The 17,598-nt window shown below is 36.0% G+C and overlaps 1 long non-coding RNA gene and 1 pseudogene across 1 annotated transcript; both read right to left on the bottom strand.

The window, feature by feature from the left end:
• Positions 1-3,836: 3,836 nt before the first annotated feature.
• LOC143646081 (uncharacterized) lies at positions 3,837-9,214 on the bottom strand. Its single transcript, XR_013157264.1, has 3 exons — positions 9,135-9,214; positions 8,927-8,976; positions 3,837-3,956 (listed from the first exon to the last, which is right to left on the bottom strand). It is a non-coding gene; the product is annotated as an uncharacterized LOC143646081 (long non-coding RNA).
• Positions 4,185-4,621, bottom strand: LOC143646079 (ubiquitin-conjugating enzyme E2 variant 2 pseudogene; annotated as a pseudogene).
• Positions 9,215-17,598: the final 8,384 nt, after the last annotated feature.

Below are 17,598 nucleotides of genomic sequence, written 5' to 3'. Positions count from 1 at the left end.
GGAGGAAATCAAGAAAAAAATTCCATTTACAATTGCAACCAAAAGAATAAAATATTTAGGAATAAATTTAACTAAAGAGACAAAAGACCTATACAGAGAAAACTATAAGAAATTGTTAAAAGAAATCACATAAGACCTAAATAAATGGAAAAGCATATCGTGTTCATGGATTGGAAGACTAAATATAGTTAAGATGTCAATTGTACCTAAATTGATTTACAGATTCAATGCAATTATCAATTAAAATCCCCAAAACTTACTTTTCAGAAATAGAAAAAAAAATAACCAAATTTATCCGGAAAAGCAGGGTGCCCTGAATATCTAAAAGTATCCTGAGAAAGAAAAATGAAGTCAGAAGTCTCACACTATCTAACTTTAAGGCATATTACAAAGCTACAGTGGTCAAAACAGCATGGTACTGGCATAAAGAGAGATATAATGACCAATGGAATTAAATAGAGTGTTCAGATGTTCAGAGATGACCCTCTCATCTATGGATAATTGATCTTTGACAAGGCAATCAAGCCAACTCACCTGGGACAGAACAGTCTCTTCAAAAATGGTGCCTAGAGAACTGGATATCCACATGCAAAAGAATGAAAGAGGATACATATCTCACACCCTATACAAAAATTAACTCAAAGACTTAAACATTAGATCTAAGACCATAAAAGTGTTAGAAGAAAATGTAGGGAAAGATCTTATAAATCTTACAATTGGAGGCGGTTTCATAGACCTTACACCCAAAGCATGAACATTGAAGAAAAAAATAAATAAATGGGAACTTCTCAAAATTAAATTTTGTGCATCACAGAACTTCATCAAGAAAGTAAAAAGACAACCTATACATCAAGAAAGTAAAAAGACAGCCTATACAATGTGAGTCAATATTTGGAAATGATATATCAGATAAAGGTCTAGTATTTAGAATATATAAAGAGATTGTTCAACTCAGCAAGAAAAAGGCAGATAACCTAATTACAAAATGGGCCAAAGACTTGAACAGACACTCCTCAGAAGAGGAAATACAAATGGCCAAAAGACACATGAAAAGATGCTCAACTTCCCTGGCTTAGGGAAATACAAGTCAAAACCACAATGAGATATCATCTCACACTCACCAGAATGGCCATTATCAATAAAACAGAAAATGACAAATGCTGGAGAGGATGTGGAGAAAGAGGCACACTTATCCATTGTTGGTGGGAATGTAAAATGGTACAACCACTGTAGAAGGCAATTTGGCTGTTCCTCAGGAAGCTAAGTATAGAATTGCCATATGATTCGGCAATACCATTGCTAGGTTTTTACTCAGAGGACATGAGGGCAAGGCCACAAATGGACATTTGCACCCCAACATTTATAGCAGCATTATTTACAATTGCCAAGAGATGTAAATAGCCCAAATGTCCATTAACAGACGAGTGTCTAAACAAGCTGTGGTATAGACATATGATGGAATATTATGCAGCTGTAAGAAAGAATAAAGTTATGAAGTATGTAACAACATGGATGGACCTTAAGGACATTATGCTGAGTGAGATTAGCCAGAAACAAAAGGACAAATACTGTATGGTCTCACTGATATGAACTTGGATAATTTAGGTTAAGAACAGGGTCATCAGAAGATAGAAATAGGGTAGATATTGGGTAATTGGAACTGAAGGGATACAGATTGTGCAAGAGGACTGATTGTAAAAATTCAGAAATGGATAGCACAATACTACCTAACTGTAATACAATTATATTAGAACACTGAATGAAGCTGAATATGAGAATGATAGAGGGAGGAGGGCAGAAATAAAATCAGAAGGAAAGATTTATGACAAAGAGTGAGATGGTAAAATCTAGGAATGCCTAGAGTGTATAATGATAGTGACTAAATGCACAAATTTTAAGATGTTCTGCATGAGGAAGAACAAAGGAATGTCAATAATGCAGGGTGTTGAAAATAGATGGCAATTAATATTTTAAAACTTTAACTTATATATGAGGCAAAAGCAAAAAAATATTTATTTGGTACAAAATTTATATTTTGACTAGTGCATTTCCTAATATAACTTATGTGGACGGTTTAATTGAACACCATAAGTACATGGAACTTTGAGTAGGGCATGAGATTCTGTAGGTTTGTCCAGAGTGATGCCTCAATAAATCCCAGAAGGATTTGAACAGTGAATAAAAAGGTATTCGCAAAGTCCCCTTGGGGGGAAATTCAACTTCCCCAAGTAGAGAATTCTTGATATTCTCGCAAACAGTGGGGACAACCAAAGCAATAGGCTAAGACCCCAATCTTGGGGTTTGTTCATATGAAACTTAACCCCACAAAGGATAGGCTAAGCTTACTCAAAATTAGGCCTATGTCATGGTTAGGGACACGTGTCAACTTGGCCAAGTTGTGATACCTGTTTATCTGATTGGGCAAGCGCTGGCCTGTCTGTTGCAATGAGGACATTTCATAGGATTAGGTCATGATCACGTCTGCTGCATCCACAGCTGATTACATTTGTAATCAGCCAAAGGGGAGTGTCTTCTGCAATTAGTGATGCTAAATCTAATCATGGGAAGCCTTTTAAGGAGGACTCAGAGGAGACAGGTTCCATTACTGCTTTGGCTGGTGAGCCTCTCCTGTGGAGTTCATCCAGGCCATCCATCAGAGTCGTCAGCTTCGCAGCCTGCCCTGTGGATTTTGGACTCTGCGTTCCTGTGGTCACGTGAGACACTTTTATAAATTTTATATTTGCAAGTGTTCCCTGTTGATTCTGTTTCTCTAGAGAACCCTAACTCATACAGCCTAAGAGTCACCCCCAAGAGAACCTCTTTTGTTGTTCACATGTGGCCTCTCTCTCTCAGCCAACACAGCAAGCAAACTCACTGCCCTCTCCCTCTCTATGTGGGACATGACTCCCAGGGGTGTGTGGACCTTTCTGGTCACGTGGGACAGAAATCCTAGAGTGAGCTGGGATTCAGCACCAAGGGATTGAGAAAACCTTCTCAACCGAAAGGGGGAAGAGAGAAATGAGACAAAATAAAGTGTCAGTGGCTGAGAGATTCCAAAGAGAGTCAAGAGGTTATCCTGGAGGTTATTCTTACGCATTAAATAGATATCACCTTTTTAGTTATGGTGTAACATAAAGCCTGGAGGGAACTGCCTGAAAATGTAGAGCTGTGTTCCAGTAGCCATGTTTCTTGAAGATGATTATATTATAATGTAGCTTTTACAATGTGACTATGTGATTGTGAAACCTTGTGTCTGATGCTTCTTTTATCTACCTTATGGACAGATGAGTAAAATATATGGATTGAAAATAAATAAATAATGGGGGAACAAATGTTAAAATAAATTTAGTAGATTGAAATACTAGTGATCACAAAGGGGAGGGGTGAGTGGTACGGTATATATTAATTTTTTTCTTTTTTCTTTGTATTTCTTTTTCTGAATTGATACAAATGTTCTGAGAAATGATCATAATGATGAATATACAGCTATGTGATGAAAAAAGAATGTTCCTATTGTATGTTGATTGGTTTTATTAATAAAAATTTAAAAACCTCACAGCTTATAAATGTTGGAACTGGAAAAAATGTACTTGGAAATTTATTGCTTTTCCGTATATATATTATATTTCACAATTTTAAAAATGCTAAAAAATAAATAAATACAGGTATCAAAACAATCCCGAATATATTTTTGATACTACTAGTAGTCACCCACAGTGCTTCAAAAATCAACACAATTTGCAACAATATTCATTGTACTGCTACTCTAAACAATTTCAACTGCAGCTCTTTCACTAAGCAAGTAGATAAAGCATGCCATTTATGTTTTTCCTTCTTGAAATTAGTTTTCAGACATACATACCCTTCCACAGCAGTCTGACATTCCTTGCCCTGCTTTCATCTTGCAAACCTGAATTCTTCTGTGAGTACTCCAGGTTTATGCTTAAATAACAGTGCTTTGAGAAGAGAGAAAAAAAAAAGAATTGTGCTGCATTGTTCCTCCTGTTAGTTAAAAACATAATGGGTGTACACATATTAAATATATTTTTACAAATATCCAGGTGATGTTTACCAGCTGGAATTCTTTTACTTAATATATGGGTTTTCTGCATTGTGATACTTAATCAAGACATTAACATGAGCAGAAGGTTGTTGATTTAAGACAGGTTTGAGATTCACTAAAATTAACTATTGCATGTTTGTCCTTCTGGTGGCTGGGAGCTTCATGTTTTATTTTCTTTGGACATCATTAGACATCTTAGCTCTGGAAGTACAACTTTAATGCTATACGAACTTTGCCATTTTGCTAATACTGGTATGCCCCGTGCATCCACCATTCCACTGGAATTATTTATTCCATTCATATTAATTTTTGTTACAAATCTAACTGATGGAGAAACTTCTGGGTATTCAGATCCACTTTCTGCTTTCAGGCTATATAATCTGTTTTCATAATTTGTCCTTGGTGGCCCCATGGTCATCCTGTCCATGTAAGTGTCGTATCTTCATCATCCCCCAGGCCCCAGCTCACAGAACCAGCACCCGCTCCTCTTTGTCCTTCTTCAAGTTCTCCCAACAAATGAAAATTATGAGCAACTTTATCTCCTTTGGAAACCACCATCTTCCGCAGCCCCTCCCAGGGTTTTACAAGGGAGGCTGTGTTTAATAAATCCTCAGGTGACTCCCAGGCCTGCGCAGGTTTAGAAAACACTGGAGGGGCAGGCACGGACACCCAGGAGAATGTATGCAAAGTCTTCTCTCGGGAGGCATTTGGCTTAGAGGGAAGGATGAGGCAGTTTGACTAATTACCCCACGCAGCAGCCATCAGGAAAGGGTACAAAGAGAACTACAGAGATTCAGCTGAGGAATCTGAAGCTCCCAGGTCCTTATCTGATGCATTTTTTTATAAACGACCTTTTGATCAAATCAAAATAGGGCATTTATGGCAACTTTGTGGATTAAAAAAAGCATACTGTATTGTAGTCATAATACCTGTAGTTTACTGGCCACCTGTTACATGCCAGGGAACATAAAAGCTGTTTTTATGTGCATTCTTATTTAATCCTCTAACAAGCCCCATGAAATTGGCACCATCATCCTTATTTTACAGATGGGGAAACTGAAACTGAAAGGGGTTAGTACAGCCTTTTGTTTGAACAAGAACAGAGTTTTTGCAAATGATCCTTACAGATTGCAATCTAAGCTACATCAGTTAAGTTGCAAGATTTTCCTCAAATATCACTTAGTTGATAAATGTTTATTGAATATCTATTATGTGTATAGTCCCTATTAGATGTTACAGGAAAGAGGAGGAAATATCACAAATAGTAGTTCTTCTCCCTAAGAAACAGGTATGGAAGTATAATAATAAATGCACATTTGTGTTGGCTTCTGTACAAAATTCTAAAATTGTATTTGAACTTACAGTTAGGCAAGCCAGCCTCCTCCTTACAGTTAGCCCTTTAGGGGTGAGGAAGTCCATTTCACTCGCCTTAGTATTCCCAGGGATTGCTTGGAACATAGAAGGTGCTTAATCATTGTTGGCTTGAATAGATGAATTGGTCCAATCAGTGTTGGTCGGATCAAGCTGGGAATTAGTGGGTATGAATAAACCCTTCTAATGCTTCCCTTACTTGAATTCTTAGGGTTTAGTGTAGCTTGTAATGAATCCAAACCCAAGCTAGAAAATAGCTACTATTCAGCAAAGTTTTCAAAATAGTGAATATGAGCCATAGACAACCATTCTGAGGTATTTCTTAACCAACTTCCCCAAATGTCCCATGAGATGTTAATAAGGATTTCTTGGAAAAAAAGAATTCCACAGTCAAATGCATTTCAGCAATGCTAGGTAAAAGGTGTTTATAGGGCACCTATAATGCTGCGTGACTCTCAGAGCCTTCATAGACAGCCATGCACTCTGCAAAGCAGAGGGTGTAGCTTTATAGTGCATACTGTATATGATAAGAAAACATGGTAAGAAATAGTTTCCGAATTTATTTGACAGTGAACTCTTTGGGGAAGGGATAAAGTAGATAAAAGCAATAATTACAGCGCTGGGAAAGGTTAGGTACCTAGGGCCCATGTGTGAAGAAAGTACCCACTTGCATGAAAGCACCTGCATGGCTCCAAGGCTGAGCACTTCCTTAAATTTTACCCCCTAGGCGCCTTGACCGCCTCACCCTAAGTCCGAGCCCACAGACAGTACCTGATACTAGCCACTGAAACTTATATTCCGTAAACACGGTCTGTGAAATGTTCTAGGGACAATCCTTATCTGCAGGATTTCGCCAGGGGCAATCATTTTGAAGACCACAGCATTTCTGAATCTTCTTCTACCTATTTAGCAGGGATTCTGGATCAACTTTAGAGATGTGGAGTCCTTTCCCAGCTCTGAATCTGCAATTATGAATCAGACAGAGGCCCCTGACCTCTCCTTAGAGTCCCTGCGGAGCCAGATGTCCTGCCTAGCCACTTTCTGTCTTCATGCGTAGGGTCTCTTCACTAATGTCCCTCCCAAAAGAAAGTCCTGTGTGATCGTAGAGCTAATGACCAAAGCTTGGTGGGGCAAAAGGCCTGAGAATACAATTATTCCTTGGAGAGCATGTACACTCTGCAAACTCACTTCCTTTACTTCACTCACCTTTCTTTCAATCCATGAATGCAATCACTTCAAAGGTTATCAAGCAGTATATACTCAGAGGCACCTCATATACTAACGAGTTCAATGTCACTTTAACTCTTAGGTCTTACTTTCTTTTTAAGTGAAAATATTGGAGGGTAAACCCAATGCAAATAAGTGCAGTAAAATATATGACCTTTAAATGCTATATTTTCATGATAAACATACCCCATTGAGATGGCATACTGAAATATTAGATAATAAATGAAGCTCCATTTGTTCGGCTACTAATTGACTAAACTTTATTTTAAGCAACTGAGATTAAAAGAGTTCTACATTATTGTCCAGTCATGAAAGAGTTAAAATGCCAAAAGGGCATATTTCTAGAATTAAAATGGTTACCATATTCATCAAATATCTATATCTTCCCTGGGCAATAGTTTAAGTTTCAAATTCCTGAGACTTGGCATCAGGAATTTCACACTCCTGGTCTAGAAATGGAAGGAATTTTCTGTGTTTCTCCAGTCTATGCCTGCATTTTAATATGAAATTTTCAATTTGTCTAGCCCCTCATAAATTTTCAAATACTTCTTCTCTTTTCAGTGGTGTGCATTTTATAAAATAGATCCTTTAGGTAACAAATATATATACATATTCCTCAATGACTAAATAGTTCAATTAATACTTAAGATATTAGTAATATATTTGGTAAGTTCTGTAATCAAGGGATTGAAGTAAAAAGGACCATGCAATGTATCACACTCTTAACGTCACGAAGCCTTACCCTCCAAACTCAGAGGCAAGAGGCCAAAAGCTATCAATTTTACATGCTGCTCCTAAATTTTATCCTTGCCTATTTTTCATGAACACTTTCATTGCGATACATGGAAGCAGATGAGAGGAATGAGAACATCTTTCAGGATGAATGGAACCTTGAATCCTTCTTCTGAATGCTCAGTGCTGTTGGTGGAAAGTATTGAATCTACCAGAAGCTCCAAGAAGCAAATATTTTCTATCCCTCAAGGGTATTGTTGGCATATCATCAGTGTCGTTTACAAAAGCCTCCTCGTGTTCTTGTGCTTTGACAAAAGATCTTTTGTGATGGATGAAGAGGAGAAAACGTCTGTTGGGTTTGGGTTGGATGGGTTATAGAAAGAGGCAAAGAGCATAGTTTTAACTGCCAAGTGGGCTACTTTGTTGCCTCAGTTCTAGTCACCCAAGGGGGTGACTTTTTAATTGGTCACACCATGGTGTCAAACATTCTAAGAACCCATTATAAATTCAATAATGCAAACCGAGGTTAGATAACTGACTTGGCTTAACCTCTCCCATGCTGGTGACAGTATGTGCCCTTCTCCAGTCTTCTCAAACTACCCTAGGCAGTTAAGTGACTTGGTTTCAAAGGATATCCTTGAGGGAAAGTGAATTTAAGAAGCTGAATTATCAACATTCACTGCATCGAAGGTGATTGAGTTTAACTTACTACAAATGCCAAGGTATCAGAAAACAACCAGGTAACTATTAATAAAACTACAGATAATCTAGTCCTTGGCTACCACTCCACTCTCCTCTTGTGCCACTCACCTCTTAGTCATAACCAAATCACACTGATATTTTATACAGCTGTTCCTAGAACACGCCAAGCCCCTTCCTACTTCAGGGCCTTTGCACTTGCTGCCTCTGCTACTTGGAACGCCCTTCCTGGTTAGTCTTGATGACTGGTCTCAGGGTCTCAGCCCAAATGTCTCATCATCAAATGGGCCTTGCGGCTTCATCCTCTCTCCTCCCATTATTTTCTGTCTCAGCACCTTGCTCATTTCTTTCATGGCAGTCACCATAATCAAGGATTAACTGATTTTATTTATTAATTTTCCCCACTCCAAGAAGACAGGGATCATATTTGCATCCTCAGCACCAAATACAGGAAAGTGCTCAGTAAGTTTCTGTTGAATGAATGATTACACCCTGTATTTAATACACATACATCCTATATGTAATAAAAAATTAACTATATTTCATAAGCTGAACAGTCCTGGATAAGTTTTTAGGGTCAGTTGATCAAGGTTTCATACCTTGCCAGGCCATTGTGATGTGGAATTTTATTAAACACACTCATCAATTTTTCTTTGCAACTCTTATCAGAAATCCCAATTATTGCTAAACTCTATTGAAAGACATATCCAGGCAAAATCCATGTGCACAGCTGGCCGCAAGGTTAGAAATCTTAACTAACAAGGCTTATCTGTCAAACAGCTATTAAAAAAAAAACACTGGCCTATTGTTTGAACTGTTCAGAAGTTTTCGCACCATGTAGTCAAAGCCGTATGGCACCGAACACCTCCAGGGACAGCATAATCCTGTGGGATTAATTTATACAAGTTAGTTCTGAAATTGTTCACAACTTTTCTTAGATTCTAAGAAAAGATACTCTAAAAATGGGTCTACTCATTTTCTTAGACACAATTCTTTTTTTAATTTTTAATTTTTTATTGATATGTATTATATACTCACATACCATGTAATCATCCAGAGTGTCCAATCAATGGCTCACAGTATCTCCATGCAGCTGTGCATTTATCACAATTGACATTTTCCTTCTTCTTTGTGAAACATAACATGTACAAAAAAGCAAAAAGTTTCAAAGCAATTAGTAGTAGAACAGATTTCAGAGTTTGGTATGGGTCACAATTCCAATTTTAGTTTTTTACTTCTAGCAGCTCAAAGATACTGGAGACTAAAAGAAATAATAATATAAGGATTCAGCAACCATACGCATTTGTTAAACCCTACCTTCTCTGTATAACTCAACCATCATTTCTGATCTTTCTCCCACTCTTTAGGGTATTTGGGCTTGCCCAGTCTAGCTTTTTCATTTTGAAGAGGGTTCTCAATAATACGGGATAGGGGGGCGGAACTGGTTGATGTTCTGGAGAGGCTGGCCCCTCTGCATTTCAGGACTTACCTGGTCCAGGGACCCATCTGGAGGTTGTAGATTCCTGGAAAGTTACCCTGGTGCATGGCACCTTTGTAGAATCTTATATATTGCCCTAATTGTTCTTTAGGATTGGCAGGAATGGTTTTGGTTGGGTTTGGCAAGCTATGATAGGTAGTAATGTCTAACTGAGGCTTGCATAAGAGTGACCTCCAGAGTAGTCTCTCAACTCTATCTGAACTCTCTCAGCCACTGTACCTTATTAGTTACACTTTTTTCCCCCCGTTTTGGTCAGGATGGCATTGTTGATCCTCTGGTGCCAGAGCCAGGCTCAACCCAGGCAGTCATCTCCCCTGCCGCCAAGGAGACTTTCACCCTTTGATTAGACACAATTCTTTTTTTTTTGTATGCTATATGGGGGGAAGGGGGTCACATTTCATTATTTTTCCATGTCAGTATCCCATTATTGCAGCTCCATTTGTTGAATTTTTGTTTGTTTCTTTTGCTTTTTTGTTTGTTTGGGAAGTGCATGGACTGGAAATCAAACCCGGGTCTCCCACGTGGCAGGCGAGAATTCTAGCACTGAACTTACCTTTGCATCCCCTAGACACAATTCTTAAAAACACTAATTCATATTCCCCAGAATCACCTATTTATATTTTTATTGAGTTCAAAAATAAAACAAAATTTTCTTCATTTACTTTTTAAAAAGCCTATTAGGTTATTCTGGGCAACTTCACCATGCTGGAGACGGTCAATTAATTGAAGGTCAATTTTACTTTACTCTGGGGGAAAAAAATCAGGACTCCTAAATTGTTTCTTTGCTGCTGGTCCCAAAGAACTATCCACAGTGAGTGTGTAAAACACCTCCAGTCTTAGAACCTGAGTGTACCTTCAGTAAACATTGCAGAGGTAATTCTTATTGTGCTACTAACATACAAATGATATCTATGTGACTATATGCCCACATATGCTAAGCCATTGCTGGCATTCTACTAATAGAAATAATTAGTAGAAACAAAAATTAACTGAATTATTACTATGTGCCAGACAGTATAATAAGTATTTTAAATGTATTATTCAATGTGATCCTTATAATGATCCTATAAGGTAAATACTATTGCTACCCCTATTTTACAGATGAATGAAGTGAGGCTTTTAGTAACTCATCTAGGTCTGTCATTGCCCCAAACCACTGGTTCTAACCTCCAACAATATTACCCAGCTTTTTTGGACCACATAACCTCATTTATCAATCTCCACTTAATAAAGGGCACGCTGTTAGAAAACACGGTGATAATTGGCTAGTGGTTAACCTCAAGTTTATCCTCTCATTGAAAAAAATAAAAAAGGGGTATAGCTTATGAAAACTAATAGTGTTGATAATAAATGGAGAAACTTGGTTTAAGTACTTAAGAGAACAAATTATTTTCTAGTTAAAGTACCCTTGTTTGCATGTAAGGGACATGCTAATTTTAAAACCATTCTTATCTGCTCATTAAAGCAGCTGCCATAAGGGCATGCAAGAATCTATTCACCTAGTTTAAGTTACTTATATCCTTGAAAGTAATAAAATTGCTATCCACTGGATTTATAGACTCCATCAGGGTGCAATCATGTACATTTTGTTCACATAGCATGTGACCAGTACATAGAAAACTTGTAATACAGGTTTTTGATTGAATAAATGAATGAAATCCCTTACATTTTCTTTAATCAGATGCCACCAAAATTTTAGACCACCTCCATCTGCATTTCTTTGAATGGTAAAGTTGTCTTCCGTTGACTCCTACCTACAGCTGATATATCATTATTTTCCAGATTTCTCCACGTATTCTTCCTAAACAGGCGGTCTGGAGCCTAATCACCTTTGTCTGGGATTTCTGTAACATTGCTAAGCATAGAAAATGAAGGAAAATTTATTCTCCCTTCTACTGATGGCTTAATAGGTCATATAAATAATGCTGGACCAATAGTTAAGACCAGAGCTATAAAATCCCAATGCTAGGTGGGGAAAAAAATTCCTGGTTATTGGAAGGAAGAAAAGAATGTGGGATTCAGGTGCTAATTTATAACCACTCAATGAATAGTCTCTGCAATTGTCAGTCCTGCTGTCATTCCACCTAGAGAGCTGCTACCCAACCCCTCTTCCCATATCCTTCCCCCATCCTTCCCTCCCTACAGAGCTGGTCTCGGAGGACCACAGGCAGGCCTGGGAGCAGAGCTCTGACAAGTCTAACAAGGCAATGAACTTCCTTGAACCCTAGTTCCCAGAAGGGCAGGTGCCCACATCAAGAAAAACTTAAACCACTACCAAAGAAGCCAGTGTGATGAACTATAGGCCTCTCTCTCACTAGATTTCCTCAATACCAAAATATACTTTTCCCTGTACCTCATGTAACTGTAAGCCACATTCTAACTACTTCTTGGGTTTGTGGACTTGTGATTTTATTTAGGTAATACAGTCAAAATCTTTCCTCTCTACTGTAAATTCTTCTTAGCACAAATTAAGTTCCATTGTTTTTACCCACTCAAAAATAAAGGTATACAAATTCAAGGACCTTGCTAGTCAAATACCATCATCATTATATAGGAACCTGTTATAAATGCAGAATTTCAAGCCCAATCTCATATCTACTAAAACAGAAACTGAATTTTTACCAGATTCCCAGGTGATTTATATGCAGAGTAAAGTTTGAGAATTACTGCCCTTAAGACAGATCAAGGAGATGGATGAAGTGGGACAATATCCAAAAAAGAAAAGAACACACTTGGGAGCACTATCCATTCCCTGAAAATAATTGCTGCTTTCTGAGTACCCAAAGCATCTCTTCTTTCTCTTCTTTGCTCTAGAGTGTGTGTGTGTGTGTGTGTGCGTGTATGATCAGCCCCTTAGCACCTGTTTGATATACTTACAACACCTTCACCATCCTCTGTTTTTTCAGATCTTTGCACTCACTTCAACTTTTAAATTTTCAATTCCTATCCAATTGGTTTTTCTTCATCTCTAGTAAAAGATGGGGAGATAAGGTTTTGCCTACGACTTCAGATGTATGGGGTAACAAAAGATTGTTGTTCTCACCCAAATAACCAAACAAGCCAAGATAAGCCAAAAAAAAAAAAAGATTTATAAACCTCATTGGAGAACCTAAATGAGCTAAACTCGAGAAAGTGACAAGCTCTACATAGAAAAGAAGAGATCCACGGACTTGACATTTTCACCTCAGATGGAATGGCAGAAAGAATTTCACCTACTCTTTCCCTAGAATCCTTGCAAAGTGCTGGCATTAGTTCATCAAAATTCGGGGCTGGAAGAAGAGATGAGAGAAACTTCTTGAGACATTTTCAGACTTCACAGAGTCTAGGGAGCTGCTAAGGCCCAAAATAGGCAACAGGGTTAAAAGAGATCTCCAGAGATACAGAAACCATGGAGGAAAGAAGGAGGAAACACTCATGCATTTATCAGCTGGCCTGAAAAGCAGAGAGAGATCTCCCATGGTTCTGAAACCTAACAACTCAGTTTTGAAGTATAGGCAGATCTGAACAATCTTACCGGGGCTCAGACCCCAGGTCTCACTGAAGGGAACGTCCTAACCATCCGTGGGATATCATAAATGAGTAGAGAACAGAATCAAGCAAAGCTGCACAAAGCCCAGATCCAAATCAATGACATATCAGTTAGACCCAGCCTCTCACAGAAAAAGAGGCTTGCTGTTTTCTAGGGGTAAATATTTACTTTATATTCTACTGGGTTTTTTTTTCATGAAAAATGTTCAGATTACAATAATAAATTCAAGACAAATGGAAAAAGCAAGAAAATATGACTTGTGGATAAGCTAGAAAAGGATCGGTAGAAGTAGACCCACAGACAGCTTAGATATTGAAATTTATTACACTGGGATATAAAAACACAAAATAAGTATAACAAAAATGTTAAAGATCTCGTGGGAAAAGAGGACAACATGATGAAGAGGTGGGGAATTTCAGCAAAACTGTGGAAAATAGAAGAAAAGAACTCTATGAAAATGCTAGAAATGAAAAATGTGGTACAAAAAAATGAATTCTTTATATGAGCTGAACAACAGACTCAATAGCAAAGGAAACAAAGCATATAGCCGTGTTAATGACTAATTTGAAACAACCCAACATATGTTGTTGAAGTTCCAGAAGTAACAGGAGGCACACAACATGGGAGAAGAGATCATTGATGAAATATTGGCCAAGAATTACCGGAACTGATAAGAGACATCAATTCACAGAACCAAGAAGCTCAGTGAACCTCAAGCCCAATAAATACAGAGAAAATCATGCCTAGACAAATCATAGTCAAACTGCTGAAAAACAATGGTACATAATAGATCTAAAAAGCAACCAGAGAGGAAAAAGACATAAATTCTAGGGAATAGTGATACACAAAACAGATGACTTTTTCACTAGAATCAATGGGATCTAGAAGACAATAGAATATCTTTAGAGAGCTAAAATAAAATCATTATCAAACTAGAATTCTACACCCGGGAAAATATTCTTCCAAAGGGAAGGTGAAAAAAGTCATTTTCAGACACACACAAGTTACAAAAATCATCTTTAGCAGACCCACATTTAAAACAACCTAAAATAAGTTTTTCAGGCTGGACAGAAAGGATACCAAATAAAAACCGCAATCTCCAGGAAGAAGTGAAGAACACAAAGAAAAGTAAATTAATAGATAAATGTAAAAGACCTTTTGCAAAATAATATATCTACATATACATCTATATCTATCTAACCATCTGTGTGTATGTGTATCTGTGTTTATATATATCTCAGAAAAAATATAATATATAGTATATTATAAATATAAAATACATATTTGATAATTTAATTCAATAGTGTTAAATATAAGATATTATAAATATAATAAAGATTATATAATATATCCCATATATATATGAAATATCTTTAAAGACTATTGACTATTTAAATAAAAACAGTACATGGTGACATTTATAGCATATTTAAAGTAAACTATAAGACAAACACAAAGAATGGGAGGAAAAGGAATAAATAGAATTATTCTGTTGTAAGGTTCTTACACTATATGTCAAGTTGAATAGTAATATTTTTAGTATACTATTATATTTGAAGATAAAATGTAATAACGTAAAGAGCATGATTTCTATAACAGTGTTTCTCAACGTATAGTCCCCAGATACGTCACAAGATTTGAACTCCACAACAAACCTACTGAATAAGAAACTCTGGAGTTGTGGCCCAGAAATCCATGTTTTAATAAACCTTTTTTAGGTGTTTCTGATACATGATAAGTTTACGAACCACCGCTCTAAAACACTAAAATATAACACAAAAAAGCTTAGTTAAAAATAGGAGATAAATGGAATGATTAAGAAATGGAACTAACCCGAAAAGTAGGCAAGAAAGTAAGAACAGAAAGAAAAAATATAAGTAGAAAATAAATACCAAGATGGGACATTTCAACTCATGTTAATAATTATATAATATATTAATATATTAAGCACTCTAATTAAAAGCAGGGGTTGTCAAGATCCAACAATATGCTGTTTATAAATATGCCCATATGTGGGTGCATGTAAAAACTGATTAGATGCTAATGATGTCTATGCATTTACATTTTTTTGTTTTGATATGGCCCTGTAATCATGTAAGTTGTTACCATTGTGGGGAAACTAGATGAAGGGTACATGAAACATTATATAATATTTTATGGCTTTCTATAAATCTGCAATTATTTCAAAATAAAAAGTTTAAAAAGGCTACCTGGAAAAAATCACAAATATTTGACAATTTAATAACACTTTTCTAAACAACTCATGGATGAAAGAAAAGTCCGAAAGGATATTAGAATACATTTTGACCTGAATGATAACGAAAACAGAAATACCAACTATAGAGGAAGGCTGCAAAGTGGGCCTTAGGGAACAATTTTCAGCTTTAAATACTTATATTTTAAAAGAAGGAAGATTTAAAATGCATAATATTGATTACCTTGCATCACAAGAATCTAGAAAGAGCAGAGCAAACTAAATCCAAAATAAGTAGAAGAAAGGGAATAAGATCGATAAGAGAGGAAACTTATGAAACAGACAATAAAAAAATGATAATAAAAATCAACATGTTAAAACACTGAATGAAGCTGCATCCGAGCTATAGGTTTTTGTTTTGTTTTGTTTTGTTTTACTATTATTACTTTTATTTTTTTCTCTATATTAACATTCTATATCTTTTTCGGTTGTGTTGCTAGTTCTTCTAAACCGATGCAAATGTACTAAGAAACGATGATCATGCATCTATGTGATGATGTTAAGAATTACTGATTGCATATGTAGAATGGTATGATTTCTAAATGTTGGGTTAATTTCTTTTTTTCCGTTAATTAATAAAAATAAAAATAAAAAAAATAAAAAAATCAATAAAATAGAAAATTAGGATTTTAAAAAAGATTAATAATATTGAAAAGTCCTTTAGCAAGAAGACCAAGAAAAAAGAAAGTAAACACAAATAAAAAAAAACTTTTTAAAGGTATCATAAAGATTCTATAGATGTTAACAAGACAAAACTTTGGGTCAAATATCGATATATTGACAAATTTAAATAAAATAGACAAAGTTTTGAAAAATACAAATTACCAAAACTGGTAGAAGAAGGAATAAAAAATGTAAATAGCCCCAAGTTGATTAAAGAAAATGAATTCATGGTAAAATAAATAAAATAAATAAACATTTCCACCTAAGAAAACTCTAGACCCAGGTGACTCCACCATTTAAGGAAAAAAATAGTTATCAATCCTACAAAAAACCCTTTTAGAAAACACAGAAGAAATTCTTCCCAATTTGTTTTACGACACTAATCCTATCCTGCTACTAAAATCTGGCAAATATTTTACAAAAAAGAAAAATTACAGACCAATATCCTTCATAAACATAGACAAAAAATCCTTGGCAAAAAATATTAGCAAATCAAATAAAGTAACAGAAATAAGGCTAATACATTATGATCAAGCTAGGCTTATCCCAGAAATTCAAGGTTGATTTAACCCTCAAAGAAACTGCAATTCACTCTAAAGAGAATAAAAATCATATCATCATCTTCTTGGATTCAGACAAAGCACTGTACAAATTCAACATAAACTCTCAGCAAACTAGGAAGAGAAGAAAATGTCAACAGATTAAGGACATATATATTACCAACATTTATCACCTAAGTTTTGATGGAACTCTGAATACTCATCCCTGTGATTGAGAATAAGGCAAGGACAGCATTCTTACCATTTCTATTTAACATGTACTCGCTGTCCTCACCAAAAGTAGTAAGACAGAAAAAATAAATAAATGAAAAGCATGAGGATCCTAAAATAAAGCAAAGTTGTGCTTATTTGCAGGCAACAGGTTTGCATATAAAAAGAATCCTAACTAAAATAGTATTAGAAAAGAATTAGTAAGTGAATTTAGGAAGGTTGCAGATACAAGGACAATATCTAAAACTGCACAGCATTTCTATACACATATGTATTCAATAAACAATTAGAAAATTAAAAAAATAAACTACTGTAGCATCAAAAGAAGATCAAATATTACTTTCCAGAAACCTACAACCTCCAGATGATCTCTAGGACAGATAACTCCTGAAACCCAGAGGGGCCAGCCTCTCCAAGAATATCAACTAGCACCATCCCCCTATGCCATTTTGTGGACACCCCTTTCCAACATGAAAAAGTTAGAATGGGCATAGTCCAAATATCCTTAAAGACTAGGAGAAGGATCAAAGGAGAAGGAGGAGTTATAATAGAGACGATAGGATTTAACAAATGAATATGACTGCTGTATCATTGTATTGATATTTTTTCCAGTCTCCAATGTCTTGGAGCAGCTAGAAGGAAAAGCCTAATATTGTTTTAGGTTGTGGAACTGTAACACATATCAAACTCTAAAATCTGCTCTATAGCTACTTGTAGCAATATACTTTGAAATGTATTGTTTTTTGTATATATATTTCACAATAAAAATGTTCAAAAAAAGAACATAAAATA

The sequence above is a fragment of the Tamandua tetradactyla genome, chromosome 9, assembly GCF_023851605.1.
Source record: "Tamandua tetradactyla isolate mTamTet1 chromosome 9, mTamTet1.pri, whole genome shotgun sequence".
In the NCBI taxonomy this organism is placed as follows: domain Eukaryota; kingdom Metazoa; phylum Chordata; class Mammalia; order Pilosa; family Myrmecophagidae; genus Tamandua; species Tamandua tetradactyla.
This window is presented reverse-complemented; position numbering and strand designations above follow the sequence as displayed.